The 17,481-nt window shown below is 37.5% G+C and overlaps 1 protein-coding gene and 1 long non-coding RNA gene across 2 annotated transcripts in view; both read right to left on the bottom strand.

Annotated features, from left to right (window-relative positions):
- The window catches only part of LOC141438908 (prostaglandin E2 receptor EP3 subtype), a 44,463-nt gene extending 30,724 nt beyond the window's left edge, over positions 1 to 13,739 (bottom strand). Inside the window, exon 1 of the mRNA XM_074102963.1 lies at positions 13,583 to 13,739. The gene's annotated coding sequence lies outside the window, so the exon portion shown is untranslated. The remainder of the gene's footprint in view (positions 1 to 13,582) is intronic.
- On the bottom strand, positions 1,902 to 11,343 carry LOC141439449 (uncharacterized). The gene is made up of 2 exons (XR_012452587.1): positions 10,731 to 11,343; positions 1,902 to 10,598 (listed from the first exon to the last, which is right to left on the bottom strand). It is a non-coding gene; the product is annotated as an uncharacterized lncRNA (long non-coding RNA).
- Positions 13,740 to 17,481: the final 3,742 nt, after the last annotated feature.

Here is a 17,481-nt window from a genome sequence, read left to right on the forward strand (position 1 = left end):
AATTTGCGTAAAACTTTGTGAATATTGCTACCTATCTGTTGTATCACGTCAATTTTGCACTGTATGACGTGCTATCAGTTTTATCCGATATCAAACACGAATCAGACCGCTACTAGCGCGATCTGCATATCTGCATTAATTAATTTTTACAATAAGTATGGGCTTCCATAAAAATAGCGAAGGTGGTTTTCAAGTTAATTTGCAGGCGGTAGGACCTTGTGCAAGGTCCGCCCGGATTGCTACCACCATCTTGCTCGCTAATCCTGCCGAGAAACAGCAGTGCTTGCACTGTTGTGTTTCGGCGTGGAGAGTAAGACAGCCGGTGAAATTACTGGCACTTGAGGTATCCCGTCTTAGGCCTCTAGGTTATCAACGCATCTGCAATACCCCTGGTGTTGCAGATGTTTATGGGCAGTTGGGATCTCTTACCATCAGGAGACCCACTTGCTCGTTTGCCATCCAGTCAAATAAAAAAAAATATGAGTATATTTTGCTAAGTCCGTAATTCTGGTTAATTTCTAACTCTACACTCGTAATTGTTCTTGCATTGTGTTCTTGTCAGTTGCGCTTGGTCATTTTTAGAAGAAAATGAACTGACTGAATAACGACCAGTAGGTATTAAATTTACGATTTATAAAATAATGGAGTCTTTAAATATTTCCATTTTTCATTACAAATTAAAAATACTGAATCAATGCACGCCATCCTAGAACACAACTGGACGTCGCCTGTCACGGTACAAACATCAAGCATTTTGCTTTACATTGCTTCTTTGGAAAACTTAAAAGTGTAATAAAAATTAAAAAAACTAATTATTTAATAGTCGCTGAACTTATGTTGTTCAGTTTGACGAGTATGATCTATGTTTTAATATAGAAAATATCTTGATTGTAAAATATCGCATTGATTTCTGTGCTAAATTTTTCGTATAATACCATAAAGACCACATAAAAACCATACGAAAACGTAAAATAAATTGTTAATTAAAAACATAAAAGTGTGATCGATCAATTAACACCAACCACATGGCAAAGAGCCATATTCTCAAAGCAATAATAAAACCATGACTGATTTAATCCCATGGGCCAAAGTACCCCGACCTTACTGTAAGTATTTCTACAGAAACTGTAAATTTCAAGTTTTTAATGCATAAAGTAGATAAATACAAAAAGGTTTTGTTATTACAATTCCTATTTGAATTTAGGCGACGTTGAAATTCATTGATGCAAAACGATATGCGTAAGTATGTACGCAGCCGGTGATTTCCAATTCTAAGTCGCACTTTCACAACATCGACCTTATTCATTTATTGATGCGTTTAATCGTTAAAACATAAACAAAAGATTTAAAGCTAAGTAAAAGCTTCATATCTACAAGTTAGCTAACCTAAGTCCTAAACCACAAGTAATATTCTCTCTTCACAAATCTCCTTATCTCCTAAAAATTGTACAGACTTTTTTGATTCTTATTACCTACCTAAGATGTTACAAATGAGAATAAAGGATTTATACTGATAATCTGTGCTCATTTAGTCAATATATTTAATTTATATTGTGTTAAACACAGAAATATTCAAAATAATCACAGTTGTAAAATCCTAACCAAAATAGTCTCTCCCCTAGACTTTAAGTAAATAAATAACATGAATTTAAAAGCTCTGCTGGTTTACGCTGAAGTTAAAAGTTTAATATGAAAATGCCAAGCTTATGAGATTACGAGTATACGGTTTTATTTATAAACGATAAGAGCTAATTAACAATAGGGTACTGAAGTTTCTGTATTGCAACCTCACTGAAAACGGGGTAAATTAGTGGGGTCACAAAGAAAATGTGAAAAGGAAGAAAATCTGTGGAAAATTGTATTATCAGGAAAATTGGGAAAAATAAATAAAAAATCAGACCTGGGTAAATATTTCAGATTTATTTTTCTGGAATCGTCAGAGGCACACATACACCGAAGTTGTGATATTCAAAAGCCGAGCATTTAAACTATAGTTTACATCAGGGTCGGTTCTCGCTACAGGTAGGAAGTTAAACTAACTTAAATGTTATGTGTAATCAGATTCCCTAATAACGTTATACCACCATTTGTGTAAAATTACGACTAATTTAAATTTTCATCTCAAGAGAAAATAAACATTTGGGCCCACCTCATGGGACAGGGCGTGGCCCCACGCCGGGTACTCCCTCCGGTTTCCTCCGGCGGTGATCTCGGGAGCCTCGTTGTTCTGCCACTGCCGCCACGATGTGATGCCCCGGAGCTAAGCGTTTGCCTTCTTGCTTGGATCATGCGTCTGTCTTCTTCTCATGAAGAATGATGATGTTGAGATGAAGGGATGCGGTATAAAACCCCGAGGAAGAAAACCCGAGAATTCCGGTTAGATCCAGTTAAAATACTGTTAAATCTTGCAGTTAAATTTCAGTTAAAACCTCAGTAAAACATCGGTAAAATCCCCTCCAGCCTGTAAGCGAAGGAAAACAAAAGTCTTAGAGACAGAACGGAAAAGGTGGAACATGAAGGGCGTGCCCACACCGTATTTATAAAATTATTTGGAAGAAGGAAAAACATAGGAAAGCAAGGCGAAAACACTTACCGCAAACACGTGGAAATCGTGCATAAAAAAATGTATGTGCTGGACCCGCCAACCCGTCGATCTTCCATCGCCGATTTATGGGTTTGTTGTCGACATTAAATAAGATTTAACTTGAAAAAGTGGAAATGAGAAAAGACAGTCTTTATAGAAAAAATGGAAAATGTGTTCTTGCGTCCGCGTCGCTTCGGCTCGCAAATCGAAAAAAACGAGTGTTGCCAGAGCATTTCCAGTGACAGCTCTGTCAGTCAACCCGGAATCTTACCATTTTGGCCAACGTACAAAATTTAAGAAATGTTCTTTTTAGAATATAAAATATGTGAAATGGAGTCTAGGATTATTTTTTCTAAACCTGAAACGATATTTAAGAAAGGGAAACGCAAAACTTGGGTGAATAAAGTGTTCGGTCTGACAGACCATAAACTACCAATGGAAAATATGTTTTATTTACTGGCTACACTTGAAATGATTTAAGGACGAAGGACAATAAGTGGCTCACCAATTCACGTCACGGGAACCACAAAATGTTAAGACGAAGCGCGCGAAAGTTTGAAATATGACACTTGTCATAGTGCCGCGAAATTTAAATTTTAAATGCGAAAACGCAACGTTACAATACCCCCTCTCCAAGGGAAAGGTTCACATAGATGTGAACCTGTCGCTGTCCCAGCGACTTACTCCTAGAACAAGTCTAAAATATTTACCCAAAATCTTATCTCTAATCTAAGATAACAGGTAACCTACTCCGATCACCTGGGAAAACAACAGAAACCAAACAAAATCAGGACGGAATTTCTACCGTTAAATAAAATTTAACAAACTTAACAGAAAATTCCTAGTAAAATATAGGAATATTCCTAACTAAATCTAAACCTTTCCATTCCAGTAACTATCCATTCCAAAAAATTCCAGCAAGCCAGGACACATCACTTGCAACCAATGTCTGCCAGTCCGGGCGAAGATGTTATAAAACCAACCATGAAAAAAAAACACTAAACAGTATCCAACCAAACCAATCCACCTATCTACACTAACCAGAAACTTTCCAACAACCACTCAACTTCCAAACAGCAAAATCTCCAGACTACGAAAAAAAACTCTCAAATAATAGCCGTAAGAAAAACTTACAAACATCCAGCTACAAATCTTCCAACTAACCACCAAAAACTCAAAACCTCCACTTAACACTTCCATAACATCCACCACAATACTAAATAAATCCTCTACCTAACTTTCAAAATATCCGTCAAGGTTCCAAAATCACCACCTAAAATTTCCAATAGCTAAACAGTCTTAAGTTTCCCAAAATGTTAACTTAAAGACCTAGCAACCAACTCAGCCATAAATTGTTCAAAATGGAAACATCCAATCCCGAAACTTTGCCACAAAATTACTGGCCAAGAAAAGATAAATTGAATTCCTATTAGTTACAAAATTATATTCAATTCAACAACAGTGAGTAGGCAGTCATCGTTATCTTGTTATTTTCTTCACAGTCATACTCTTCTCAGCTAAAAATCTCCTAACATACATCATGCATACAAGCTTCCTTTCATACTCTCTTATACATATACACACATACAACAGCAATCTTACCAATAATGAATCAATAAACTTGTTCATCATTTCCTAGCAACCTTTCGGTGTACAACTACATAACCTGTGTTGACACTTTGAAAATAACCACTGACATATCTACATCACCGCAACAACCCAAACTCTACTCACGACCGATTTTACTCAACACCCCAAAATTTTCTCAACAACCCAACCTACTCAACACCCCAAAACTAAACAACTTAACGACCAAAACCCGAGTTAGAACTAAGTTTTAAAATCCTTGATGTGCCAGGTACCTATACCCTGACCATCAAGTCGTTCTAACTCGTACACCAAGGGTGAGAGTACCTTCTTTACCCTGCACTTTTCGTATTTAGGTGCCAGCTTCGCCATTTTAAATTTACTGGCGTCGCTTTGCACAAAAGTACGCTTCCAAACAAAATCTCCCTCTTTAAACTTGGCTGGCCGCCTCCTCAAGTTATAATACTTGGAATTGGTAGCGTGAGCCTTTAACAAATGTCCTCTCACCTCTTCGAAAATGTTAGCCATGTGACCAAATTCTCCCGCATACTCTTCTCGTGGCATACCAGGTTCATAAGCCTTGTCGGAATCTCTGTAAAATTTACCATTAATTACTGGCTCTCTGGCATGAACTAAGAAAAATGGTGAAAAATTAGTACTTTCATTAATGGCACTATTTATGGCAAATTGAATTTTGCAGAGATTTTGGTCCCAGGATCTATGGTTATCCTTTACATAGGATGAAACTGCTACCATGACTGTTTTATTAAATCTCTCTACCAAATTAACTTGCGGCGTGTAGCGTGGCGTGTAGTGCAAGTTAGGAATATTATAGCGTTGAATCATGGCTCGGAATTCAGATCCCGTAAACTGCACACCGTTATCTGCAATTACGGTTTCTGGAACCCCATGAACCAGAATGATATTGTTTTCAAAATGTCTAGCTACTAACGCACTGGTAGCACGCCGAAGTGGGAACAAAAATGTGTATTTAGAGAAACAACAGGTAACAACCAACAAAAATGTGAATCCGGAATTTGAGCGAGGCAAAGGACCAACTAAATCTACAGAGAGAACTTGAAAAGGCCTATGGCAAACTTTGGGCTGACCCATCAAACCAGCTGTGCCTTTAGTGGAGTGCTTGTAAGCTGCACAGCTGTCACAGGACTTAACAAACTCGACAACGTCTTTGTGCATCCCCGGCCAAAAGTAACGAAGACACAATCTCCTATGGGTTTTAAAAACGCCAAAATGTGCTGCGGTAGGGTCACAGTGGTTCTCTTTTAAAATAGCCTGCCTATCTCCCTTCCTAACTACCTCCTTCCAGTCAAACTCGTTCAAAAGGTTGTATTTACTTTTACAATATCTGTACAACTTCGCATCCTTAACGGAAAAATTTGGAAAATTTGCAGGAAAGTCAATACAACCCTTTAGAACTCTGTCATACCAAGGATCTGCAACTGCGTCCGACGGAGAAACATTAATGGCATCAACTTTCAAAAGTCTCGAAAGAGCATCTGGAACGACGTTGTCAGTGCCTCGCCTATGTTCGATCTCGAAATTAAATTGAGAGAGCCTACACCCCCACCTTGCCAATCGGCCTGTGGGATTCTCCAAATTCATGAACCACTTCAAGGCTGCATGATCTGTAATCACCTTGAATGGACGTGAACCGAGATATGCCTGAAATTTTTCAACGACAAAGATGACAGCAAGGGCTTCTCTCTCTGTTGCACTGTAGTTCTGTTCACTCTTAGACAACGCGCGACTCACGTAGGCAACAGGGTGATCAATACCATTGATGTTTTGGGACAGCATTCCACCTATACCATAAGCAGAAGCGTCGCAGTGTACTGAAAATGGTTTAGTAAAATCCGGGACAGCTAAAATAGGAGCAGACACAAGTAAGTTCTTCAGGGTATTAAATGCAGTTTCTGCTTCCTCACTCCAGGTGAACGGAGGAGCCTTCTTTCCTTTGCTAGTTAATCTGTTTAAAGGGGCAGCAACTGTGGAGAAATTTCGGATAAACCGCCGATACCAGGAACAAGTTCCTAAGAAAACCTTGACATCCTTCGCAGATCCTGGAGTTGGAAAATTTAAAATAGCAGCCACCTTTTCAGGATCTGTCCGAAGACCAAACTCGTCAATCACATATCCTAAATATTTCAGGGAACTCCTAAAAAAATTGGACTTTTTAAAATTTATTGTTAAATTAGCGGACCGCAATTTCTCCAAAACCCTGTTTAAAAGAAGTAAATGTGTATCAAAATCTGAGCTAACAATGATGATGTCATCTACATAACAAAATACCCTGCCATTTTCAATGTCGCTGCAAAAATTGTAACCAACTAAAGCATCCATCAATCTTTGTTGTCTGGCTGGAGCTCCACAAAGACCAAAAGGCATAACCTTAAACTTAAAAAGACCACGACCTGGAACTGTAAAACTTGTTTTCTCCTGTGAATCTGGATGTAAAGGAATTTGCCAAAAGCTGGAACTCAAATCGATTGAGGATAAATACCGAGCTTCTTTCAAGCTATCTAAAATCTCGGGAATGTAAGGCATGTTATAAGCATCACCCTTTGTTACTGCATTCAGTTTTCGACAGTCTAAGCAAAACCTCCAGTCACCATTTGCCTTCTGTACTAGGAGAGCAGGGTTGTTCCAAGCACCTTCGCTAGGCGTGACTACGTCTAGCTCCAGCATCCGGTCCAACTCTGCGTTCAAAGCGATCTTCTTCTCTGGTGACAAAGGGTACTGCCTCGTACGCAGGGGAGCTGCCTCTCCCGTATCAATAAAATGTTGTGTTAAATGCGTCCTACCCAGACCTTTACTTTCAAAAGAAATGTCATGAAATTTATTTATAATAGACTCAGCTAACTCCTTCTTCTCCGAACCTAAATCGTCAAAACCTTGTAAAGTGTGTATCTGGTCAGAATTAATGGCATTCAAAGAAAACAAGGAATCAGAGGGGTATCTATAGTTAATTTTATCAAAAATTTCAGGTGCTAAGTTAAATTCCTTCCAAAAGTCGCAACCCAAAATGATATTTGAAACTATAGTTGGAATGAGATGAAACTTTATAACCTTGGTTATATTATTAAAGGTAACTGGGACAAACATGTACCCAATTGTTTTACAATTTACCCCATTCGCAACACTACATGATGTGTGAGATGTTTCATGCCAGTCAAAGCCAAATTTAATTAATTGAAGGTGAGAATTATTCCCCAAAATGGAAATACAAGCACCAGAATCTAATAGTCCACACACTTCAAAATTGTTAATAAAAATATTTAAATGTGGTCTAATGTCATTAGGATCAGGTGAGAATAAAACCGAAGCAATAGATTTAAAACTGTAAAACTTAGCAACTGAACTTAACTGATCACCGTTACATTTGCTTCGGTTAGAAACTAGTTTTTTGAATTTACACACTTAGGACAATTTAGAACTGTGAAACCTTGTTCCCCACACTTGAAACATTTAACAGAAGTAGGTGTTGCCCTACACTTCCTAAAAGAATGATCAGTCTTTCCACATTTGTAACAAACAGGTTTTTGCACCGGTGCCTTCTTCACTGGAACTGGTTGTTGAACAACGGCCGCTACTGCTGGCTTTGACTTTCCACTGTAAGAATACTCTGGACTCAATGTAAGTTTTGGAGGCTCAGTAAATAAATTGGCTCGCTGCTTAGCTGACTCTAACAACCTACATTTCGCCTTAAGCTCTGCCACAGACCGAACTTCAACCAATGCTAACTGTTGACCAAGGCTCGGCCTAATGTTGTGCAAAAGAATCTCCAGTTTTTCTTCTTCACCTAAAGGCACACGCAGCCTGCTGAAAAGGCAGGACATGACAGCAATGTAAATATGTACAGGTTCATCGGCACCTTGAGTGCGGGCCCGAATCTCCCCTTTCAACCTATAGTCAAAATCAACAGAGTCGAACTCCTCTAATAACAAATCCTTGAGCTCCGTCCAAGATGTGACCTGTGACCGAACACCTCTCAACCAAATTAAACCCTTGTCTACAAACAACAATGATGCAGACTGGAAAAGCTTCTCATCCGAAACACAAAAGGCAGCCTGCAGCTCCTCAATGTTCTCCAGGAACGACCTAGGATCACCAGTACCATTAAATCTGACTTTCCATTTGGATAAATCTCTATCACCCGAGCACACAATATTTGTAGGAATAGGTGACTCTACCTCTTGTTTAATATTTATTTTTGGTTTATTCAGTGCCTCTTCCGGCACCTGAGCAGGGTCATCCTCAACATTCGGATTGCTACGCGTTCCTACCATTTTGAAAAATTAAAAGTTAAACGCGAACAAAAATGGTGGTAAAACTCACAATAAATGTTCCTAAATTCTATGGCTTAACCATTAATGTCAACCATTCAAAATTAAAATAAATTCTTGTGACTTAATAAAATCACAGTGAGATGCTGTACCACAATACACAACAATAAATAAATATGCACATAAGTATCAAAACCAAAAGTTGTTACACTCCAGAAAAGTATGGCGAGATTCTGTACTATGAACTTACTACAGCAACACTTATTATTATAAAAACAATATTAATTACTAAAGAAAATTGTTCCAACAAAATTTATGTAACTTGGTACAAACTGCAGTGTGCTTCTGTACTACAATAGCTATAAAGCTCATGTACTAAATAAAAGTTAATAAAATGAAACACTTCGACAAAAGTTATTAAACTCAATGAAAACTATGGTGCGCTTCTGTACTATTAATCAATGCAACACTTTATGTACTTTGAGATTATGATGTCTTATTGTTAACAAGTATGTGATTCAGACAAAGCAAGGTTCTTATGACTCAGTTGAAAATTTATACTGAGCTTCTATACTGCAAATTTTTACACTATGTACCACTAATGAGAATTCAGTCTTAGATTTGTTCAGTCATGTTATTTATTACTATTATTACTCAACTATTTGGAAAAGGAAGTAAAGTGCAATGTAATTTTGATGTAACTTTGTCTTAGAAAAAAAACTGTTTAAACAATTGTCTACTAAAAGGTTAAAATAAAATGCTATGAACACAAAACACACTGAGAATGTAATAAAATATATGAAAGTTCTTCAATTGAGTGTCTCTCAACTGAACAGAAATTATCTGAAGGACACTTTATGCTATTATTAAATATGAAAGTCAATTAAATTTTCAGAAATTTTTACCCGAAGGACAAAAATGTTTTCATTAAAAATATGAAGGTTAATATGGGTACTTAATCACAGAAACCCGAAAGAAATACACACAGATTGAGAGGTATAAATTCAGTGTAGTGTTTTAGGGCGTGGCAACTAAAATTGTACACAAAATGGCCGCCAGCTTAGCTGAGCGAACCTGTACAGCTTAGCTGAGCGAACCTGTACCAACCAATAAGTCACTAAAACACTCACCTACTCACTACTCGACTATGCAAACAAATTTTAAGAAATCATAAAGGTTTATGAATTTGTGTATTAGTGAAAATAAAACTTTTACTAGTACACAAATAACACAATTAAATATTCAGTGTATTACTGACAATTAAAACACAAAATGTGCACATACACAAACCATCAGTGAATTTAAACTTAATTACTGATATGAAAAGTAGTTAACGCTACAAGTTAAAATTTAATTTAACAAACACATGTAATGGTGGTATAACTCCTACTCAAAAGAAAGGAAAAGAATTCCTACCAAAATAAAGGGAAAGTGGGCGCCATTTGCAACCTCACTGAAAACGGGGTAAATTAGTGGGGTCACAAAGAAAATGTGAAAAGGAAGAAAATCTGTGGAAAATTGTATTATCAGGAAAATTGGGAAAAATAAATAAAAAATCAGACCTGGGTAAATATTTCAGATTTATTTTTCTGGAATCGTCAGAGGCACACATACACCGAAGTTGTGATATTCAAAAGCCGAGCATTTAAACTATAGTTTACATCAGGGTCGGTTCTCGCTACAGGTAGGAAGTTAAACTAACTTAAATGTTATGTGTAATCAGATTCCCTAATAACGTTATACCACCATTTGTGTAAAATTACGACTAATTTAAATTTTCATCTCAAGAGAAAATAAACATTTGGGCCCACCTCATGGGACAGGGCGTGGCCCCACGCCGGGTACTCCCTCCGGTTTCCTCCGGCGGTGATCTCGGGAGCCTCGTTGTTCTGCCACTGCCGCCACGATGTGATGCCCCGGAGCTAAGCGTTTGCCTTCATGCTTGGATCATGCGTCTGTCTTCTTCTCATGAAGAATGATGATGTTGAGATGAAGGGATGCGGGATAAAACCCCGAGGAAGAAAACCCGAGAATTCCGGTTAGATCCAGTTAAAATACTGTTAAATCTTGCAGTTAAATTTCAGTTAAAACCTCAGTAAAACATCAGTAAAATCCCCTCCAGCCTGTAAGCGAAGGAAAACAAAAGTCTTAGAGACAGAACGGAAAAGGTGGAACATGAAGGGCGTGCCCACACCGTATTTATAAAATTATTTGGAAGAAGGAAAAACATAGGAAAGCAAGGCGAAAACACTTACCGCAAACACGTGGAAATCGTGCATAAAAAAATGTATGTGCTGGACCCGCCAACCCGTCGATCTTCCATCGCCGATTTATGGGTTTGTTGTCGACATTAAATAAGATTTAACTTGAAAAAGTGGAAATGAGAAAAGACAGTCTTTATAGAAAAAATGGAAAATGTGTTCTTGCGTCCGCGTCGCTTCGGCTCGCAAATCGAAAAAAACGAGTGTTGCCAGAGCATTTCCAGTGACAGCTCTGTCAGTCAACCCGGAATCTTACCATTTTGGCCAACGTACAAAATTTAAGAAATGTTCTTTTTAGAATATAAAATATGTGAAATGGAGTCTAGGATTATTTTTTCTAAACCTGAAACGATATTTAAGAAAGGGAAACGCAAAACTTGGGTGAATAAAGTGTTCGGTCTGACAGACCATAAACTACCAATGGAAAATATGTTTTATTTACTGGCTACACTTGAAATGATTTAAGGACGAAGGACAATAAGTGGCTCACCAATTCACGTCACGGGAACCACAAAATGTTAAGACGAAGCGCGCGAAAGTTTGAAATATGACACTTGTCATAGTGCCGCGAAATTTAAATTTTAAATGCGAAAACGCAACGTTACAATAATTAGCAATTTATTCTTTAATTTTAAGATAAGATATAGAACTCGAGTCTCGAGAACAAGAAACGGAACATTTAAAAAACAATAAGTATTGTATTGTAAACTCTTTATGTTACATAAAACACACGAAATTAACAAATAACAAGATAATAAGATAAAAAATAATTAAAATAATAAACTAAATTTTAAATCAAAACGTGTAAAATTTTACTTTTACTGTCCAAGATTTGTGCTACACAAACAAACTGAAATTAAATAACTGAAAACCTGAAAAAGTAGAGTCTTCAGAATCGAGAGTAGAATCGATTGCATCTTACTTAAAAGCAGGTGTGTTTTTTTAATCCCCTTGTTCACTGTGCCGAGTTTTTAAAGTTACATAAGCCAGTTAAATGTATGTACAAGTTTGAACATTATTATGTTAATTTCTTTAATTTTAGACATTTTTCTGTCAGTTTCGATTTCCTTTTAAAAAAGGCAAGGAGCAAGGATTTCGAGAGTAGAGTTAGAAATCAAGTGGAACTAGATGCGGCCCTATTTCAAATTTTAAAATCAAAATAATTGGCCACAGTTATACTTATGAACTTTGCTTTAAGAGCTTTGCGGTGAAGGAAAACCTCGTGAGAAAACATGCAGAAATCTGCAAAGTGATTCAATGGTGTGTGCGAAGTTCCCAATCCGCACTGGGCCCGCGTGGGAACTATGGCCCCAAGCCCTCTTGTTCTGAGAGGAGGCCTGTTCCCAACAGTGGGACGTATATAGGCTGAGATGATGATGATACTTATGAACTGAACCTGATCGCCGTCTCTTTCATGTAAAAAAAGTACAATAAACGTTATCGTTCCCATATTTTCTGTTTTAAATAGGTAATAATAGGTAATAGGTAAGAATTCAATAAACTGGTACAACAGCTACATTATTTCATCAAGGAAGGAAATTCAGATTTTGTGTCATTACTCATCAAACAAGTTATAGGGAAGAACATTTAAATAGCTGAAAACTTACACCGCCCCAAAAATACTTCTATTTTAATTTACTTAATTGGTTGCATTTATTTTCGAACACCTGCATAATTTCAAAAAAACATTCGTGTGTTTGTCTAAGTCAGTACCGTAATTAGAAATTTGTAATTAGAAATTAGGTAATAAGAGTATTTATAGTGTGCATAAATGCAGTGTACAATTGTGTTTTTTACGATATGTAATTGTGCCTAACTAATAAATAAATAAATTAACTATACTGTAGGAGTCAGTACCTAATTATATTTGATCTATAACTCTACACTCATAGTTTGTATTTTGTCAGTTGCGCTGCGCAACATCGATGTTTTTAGAAGAAAATCAAACTGGCAGCAAAACAGCCGGTATTCAATTACCTAAATTCTTGCTAAAACATTTAATGTGCGCATGTTGCATTCATCTGGAAACCTTTAATTGGCTCTATTGTTACATGGGTTTCCGAATAAAATAAAATAATAAAAAAAACTCAGAAAAAGTAAAAAGAGGATTTTATTATTATTTCTGTGGCACAGTCAAAAAGGGATTTAAAAACACAAACACAACCTGATTTAAAACACACTGTAATCGATTCTACTCACGGTTCTGAGCACATTGCTTTCTGGTTTTTAGTTATTTAATACCTTGTATAAATTACTTTTCATCCGACCGAACATCTTTACAAACCTTCTCATTTAATATTAGTTGGATTGGATTGATAAAATCCCACTAGAGATAAAAGCGGTAAAAATATTTAATCATACTTATTCATTTACCCTTTTTAATTAAAATATAGTTTAATGAAAATGACCCATAGGTATTGTACCTAAACTCTTAAATGTGAACGTATCAATAAATTTTCTGAATTGATTTACCGCACAGAAACAAAAAAAAAAAATAAAGAAATCATGTAGGTAGGGCAGAAGTACCTTTTGTGACCACTGCACCGTTTATAGCCATTTATTGTTTAAATATACCTTTAAAATAAATTTATAGTAATAAAACATTAGAACTTAATTCGTTTCAGTATAAACTTTTGAAAACTCACTAAACATATTGTTTTAATACTACATATATTTTTTTATATATTATATTACTTGAAATGTCAACTGGCCAAGAACGGTGTTAAGGTGGCCAAAAACGGTACTTCTACCCTAAGCACCTATGAAAGTTTTAGCAAAAAAAAAACTTATTGTTCATCTTCCTAATTTGGCTTTAGTTTTTAAAAATAAATACGATAAATACCCACCAAAAACTATGTGCATCCCACAATTCCAGCACTAATCCTTCGCACTCAAAAACTCGTCAACTCCGTTCGTAATCCGCAACTCCGCAACTTCGTTCGCAACCGGGCTGCCGCGTGGCGCGCACTCCGCGGCTGCTGTCAGACTGAAGCACGTCCGGCGTCCGGCAAGGAGCTTTGAGGAACGTCCTGTAGGCAGTTGTCTCACTACCGACGATCGACGAGAAGCGATCAAAATAAAACTGCTAAGTACAATATTAGTACTATCAATAGTTCTATAGATCTATTGATTGGATAATGATTTTCCATCGTATTTTCTCGGAAAAGTTGGGATTTATCTCGCTTTCTGACTTGCTTACTGAAGTTTACTGAATTTCATTGAAAAAACAAGTTAAATACGGACTTATCCTACAGACACCAGTGTATTCACTAGATTTGTAAGTACAGCTAAACTTCCGATTGGTAACCTACGAGACTGTACATAGACTTGTACATTCTTCCCACCTTATGGTCTACAGACTTTACATAGACTTTGTACATCTTAGAAATGTTCGGACTTCATCGACATATTTCGTATTTTTCATCACACTTGCTCGTAAACAGTGTCGTAACATGCAGGCTACCTTGGTTGCAACCCCCCAAATAAAACCTTCGACTTTAATGTGCTTATCATGAAACCCGTGGTCGGTAAATGCGTCATTGCGCGTACAAATTTTCTTGTCATGAAGCCCAAGGTCGGTAAATGCTGCGGGAGGGGGAGGGCGGTAGGGCCAAGAGCGCAGCCTAAGGTATCGCCAATATTAGGAAGAATTATATTTTTTATTTTAGAAATATAAGATTTTACTCGCAAATGTGATGAAAAAACATTATATGTCGCACGGGCGGTACTAGAATTACGAACATCGACTCATTAAAGCCCTTCTTCTCTTCTTATCTTCGACTTCGGGCTTCTAATAGAATCTCGTTCGTTATTCCTTATTTACCGCCCTTAAGACACAATTTACTACTTCACATTTGTTCGCAGGCCAGATGCAGAACTCACCCTCCTCTTGCACTTCAAATATCACACAGGCTCAACTGTCAGAAGCAGGCGCGTATAGTCACCTGGAATAATATCTGCCACAGTGGAGCGTGCAAAAATATCTGAAACGCCCTGCCGGCCCTAGAAATAGAGTCGTATATCAGATATTTAGCACGTTTTTTTGTGTCACATATTGGTGCTGGTGACTGTCCTACGTATTGTTTAAATAAAGTACTTAATATTTTTTTAGGTACACTCTACATTATTTTTCATCACACTTGCTCGTAAGGAGTGTCGTAACATGCAGGCCAACTTGGTTGCAATCCCCCAAAATAAAACCTTTTCACATATAACGCCTCGGTGTATGACTTTTTTTACATTTGTAGTACAGTCACCAGCACCAATATCTGATACGACTCTATTTCTAGGGCCGGAAGGACGTGACAGATATTTTTGCACGCTCGGCTGTGGCAGATATTAATGCTGGTGACTGTACATACACCTGCCAAATTATACCATGGTTACTTGTACTATTATGATTGGTTTTTTGGAGTCTTTTGGAGATATGTATGCATTGGAAAAATTCGTGTCTAGATTCCTGTCCAGCGGTGGTGTAGGGGTTATAGCACGCAGCACGGATTGCTGAGGATTTGATTCCCAGCGCTGGTCTCTTTTTCTGGGTTTTTCTGTGCATCCATGTCTCAGTTTGTATTTTCGACTTGTACTATTATTTATTCCATGCCAATGGCCCACGGTATAACCATAGCCTAGGTATATACCTACCTCCAACTACTATTTAGGAGCGGTATAACGATGCGCAAGACAATAGCAAATCACGAGTGCGCCATCGACCGCCCAAACACGGGACTGCGGGAGCTGCTTGATGGCTGCGCCGGATTGTTCGCCGATTGTTATTTGGCTATTGTATTATTGTTTTATAGGAAACAACAATCTAGTTCCATATTGGCCTGTGAATGGGACATATTGCCCTTAGCCGTGGTGGTCTAGTGATTTGACCTCAATCTGAATCTCTCAAGCAGAGGGTCGTGAGGTTGAAACTTGAACCTATCGGCGATGAAATTAATGGTATATGTAAAGTTCCCAATCCGCACTGGGCCCGCGTGAGCCCAAGCTCTCTCATTTTGAGAGGAGACCTGTGCCTGCAGTGGGACGTATATGTATACGCCGAGCTGATGATGAATGTAGACAGTAAAATCCTCGCGGATATATTCAGAGTTAAAAAAACTCTCACACAGACTCTAAACTTAATGCGTGAATAGTACATATCGATATTCACACATCTTGTTCTCAGGAGAGCAAAGATCCTCTCACACGGCGTCAAAATCGCAGAAAGTGAACGCCGGCCTGCGTAAATGACGCAATTGTCGCGTAATTGCGGCGTATTTCGAGATTGATAAAGATAAAGCCCAGAGAGGAATAAGAGGATATTATAGCACACGGCGGCCACGCCCGATTGCTCCCGAACTTAGTGCCGTGCGGCCGACATACATCGCGTTGCGCACCCGACTGCTTTCCTGCGGTTTTCCTGCAATCTGCGCTTGAGGGGTGGGGTAACTCGAACCGGTGCGGGGCGGAGCGTAGCCATTCTGTACGTTAGTACTATTATATATTCTGTGATTATAGCGTAAAACACATTAGGTTATTATAATTATTATCTACGTCAATGCGTCATTGCGGGGAAAACTGAACGCAATACGATAGTTAAGAGGGTATGAAAAAAATAATGATTCCGTTTATTCCGAAGTAATTTTAAACATTACAAAATGTTACCAGTACAACAAAAATGAAGACTCTTATTTAAGGACGTGTTTAACATATGCTAGTTTGTAGTAAACCTATCATTCTCGGCATGTTCAAGTGTATCTAAGTTTTAGTAGGTAGTAAGGCTAAATTTTAAAACAATAGAAAAGAGGAAAGGGAAATAACATAACCCAACGTGGATACTGATATTATTTTTTTTACTTTTTTAAAATTCTTTATGAAGTTGAATGAAATTTGGTGTGTAGACAGCTGAATCTCTTCTATAATAACCAGAGGGCAGAATTGCTCATGGCAAAAATCAAACGTCAATAGAGTTGGAACGTTGAATTTTATCGAATATCGAATAAACTGAAATAATATAATTCAACCTAAGGATTCAAATCACCTGGGACTCATTTTCATCGTATAAAACAGTATCGTAATCTATGTAAAAGGTGACTGAACTTATCGATAGCTGAAAAAGTCGATAAAATTCAACGTTACAACTATATTGACGTTTGATTTTTGCCATGAGCAATTCCGCCCTCTGATAATGACAAATTAATTTTTACTCCGACATTGTCACGAATTAGGAATACGCACAGAAATTACCCATTTCCAAACAGCATTGCAGCCATAATCTCGCCAAAATTCCGTCGCGTAGCGTAACTTCGGCAAAGTCTCGGCAAAGTGTATGTACGAGTATATTTCACCACCATCAATATCTGACACAACAAGCGTGCATAAATATCTGATACGACTCTATTTCTAGTGTCGGTAGGACGTGTCAGATATTTTAGTATGCTTCTGTAATCTTTAATAGTGACTGTTATTAGATTGAACTTTGCGAAAGCCCATATCAATGAACTTTATTCTATTTGTTTGAACATGATTCAAATGACAGATTCCAAACTGACGGAACTGGAGTCCCTCCTACTGTTACGCAAACTATCGATACTTTTGCATGTACCTAGTGCTAAAAGTGGCAATAGCATTATTGTTGGTTTAAACGTTACGCTGTCGAACTGAAAGTCTTCTTTGAATTTTAAAATATAATTTATTCAACACTTGGAGTGTCACTTTTTGACTCTGACGAACAATCTTGTATTAATAATAGGTTCGT

This window comes from Choristoneura fumiferana, chromosome 20 (assembly GCF_025370935.1).
Source record: "Choristoneura fumiferana chromosome 20, NRCan_CFum_1, whole genome shotgun sequence".
Taxonomy (NCBI): Eukaryota; Metazoa; Arthropoda; class Insecta; order Lepidoptera; family Tortricidae; genus Choristoneura; species Choristoneura fumiferana.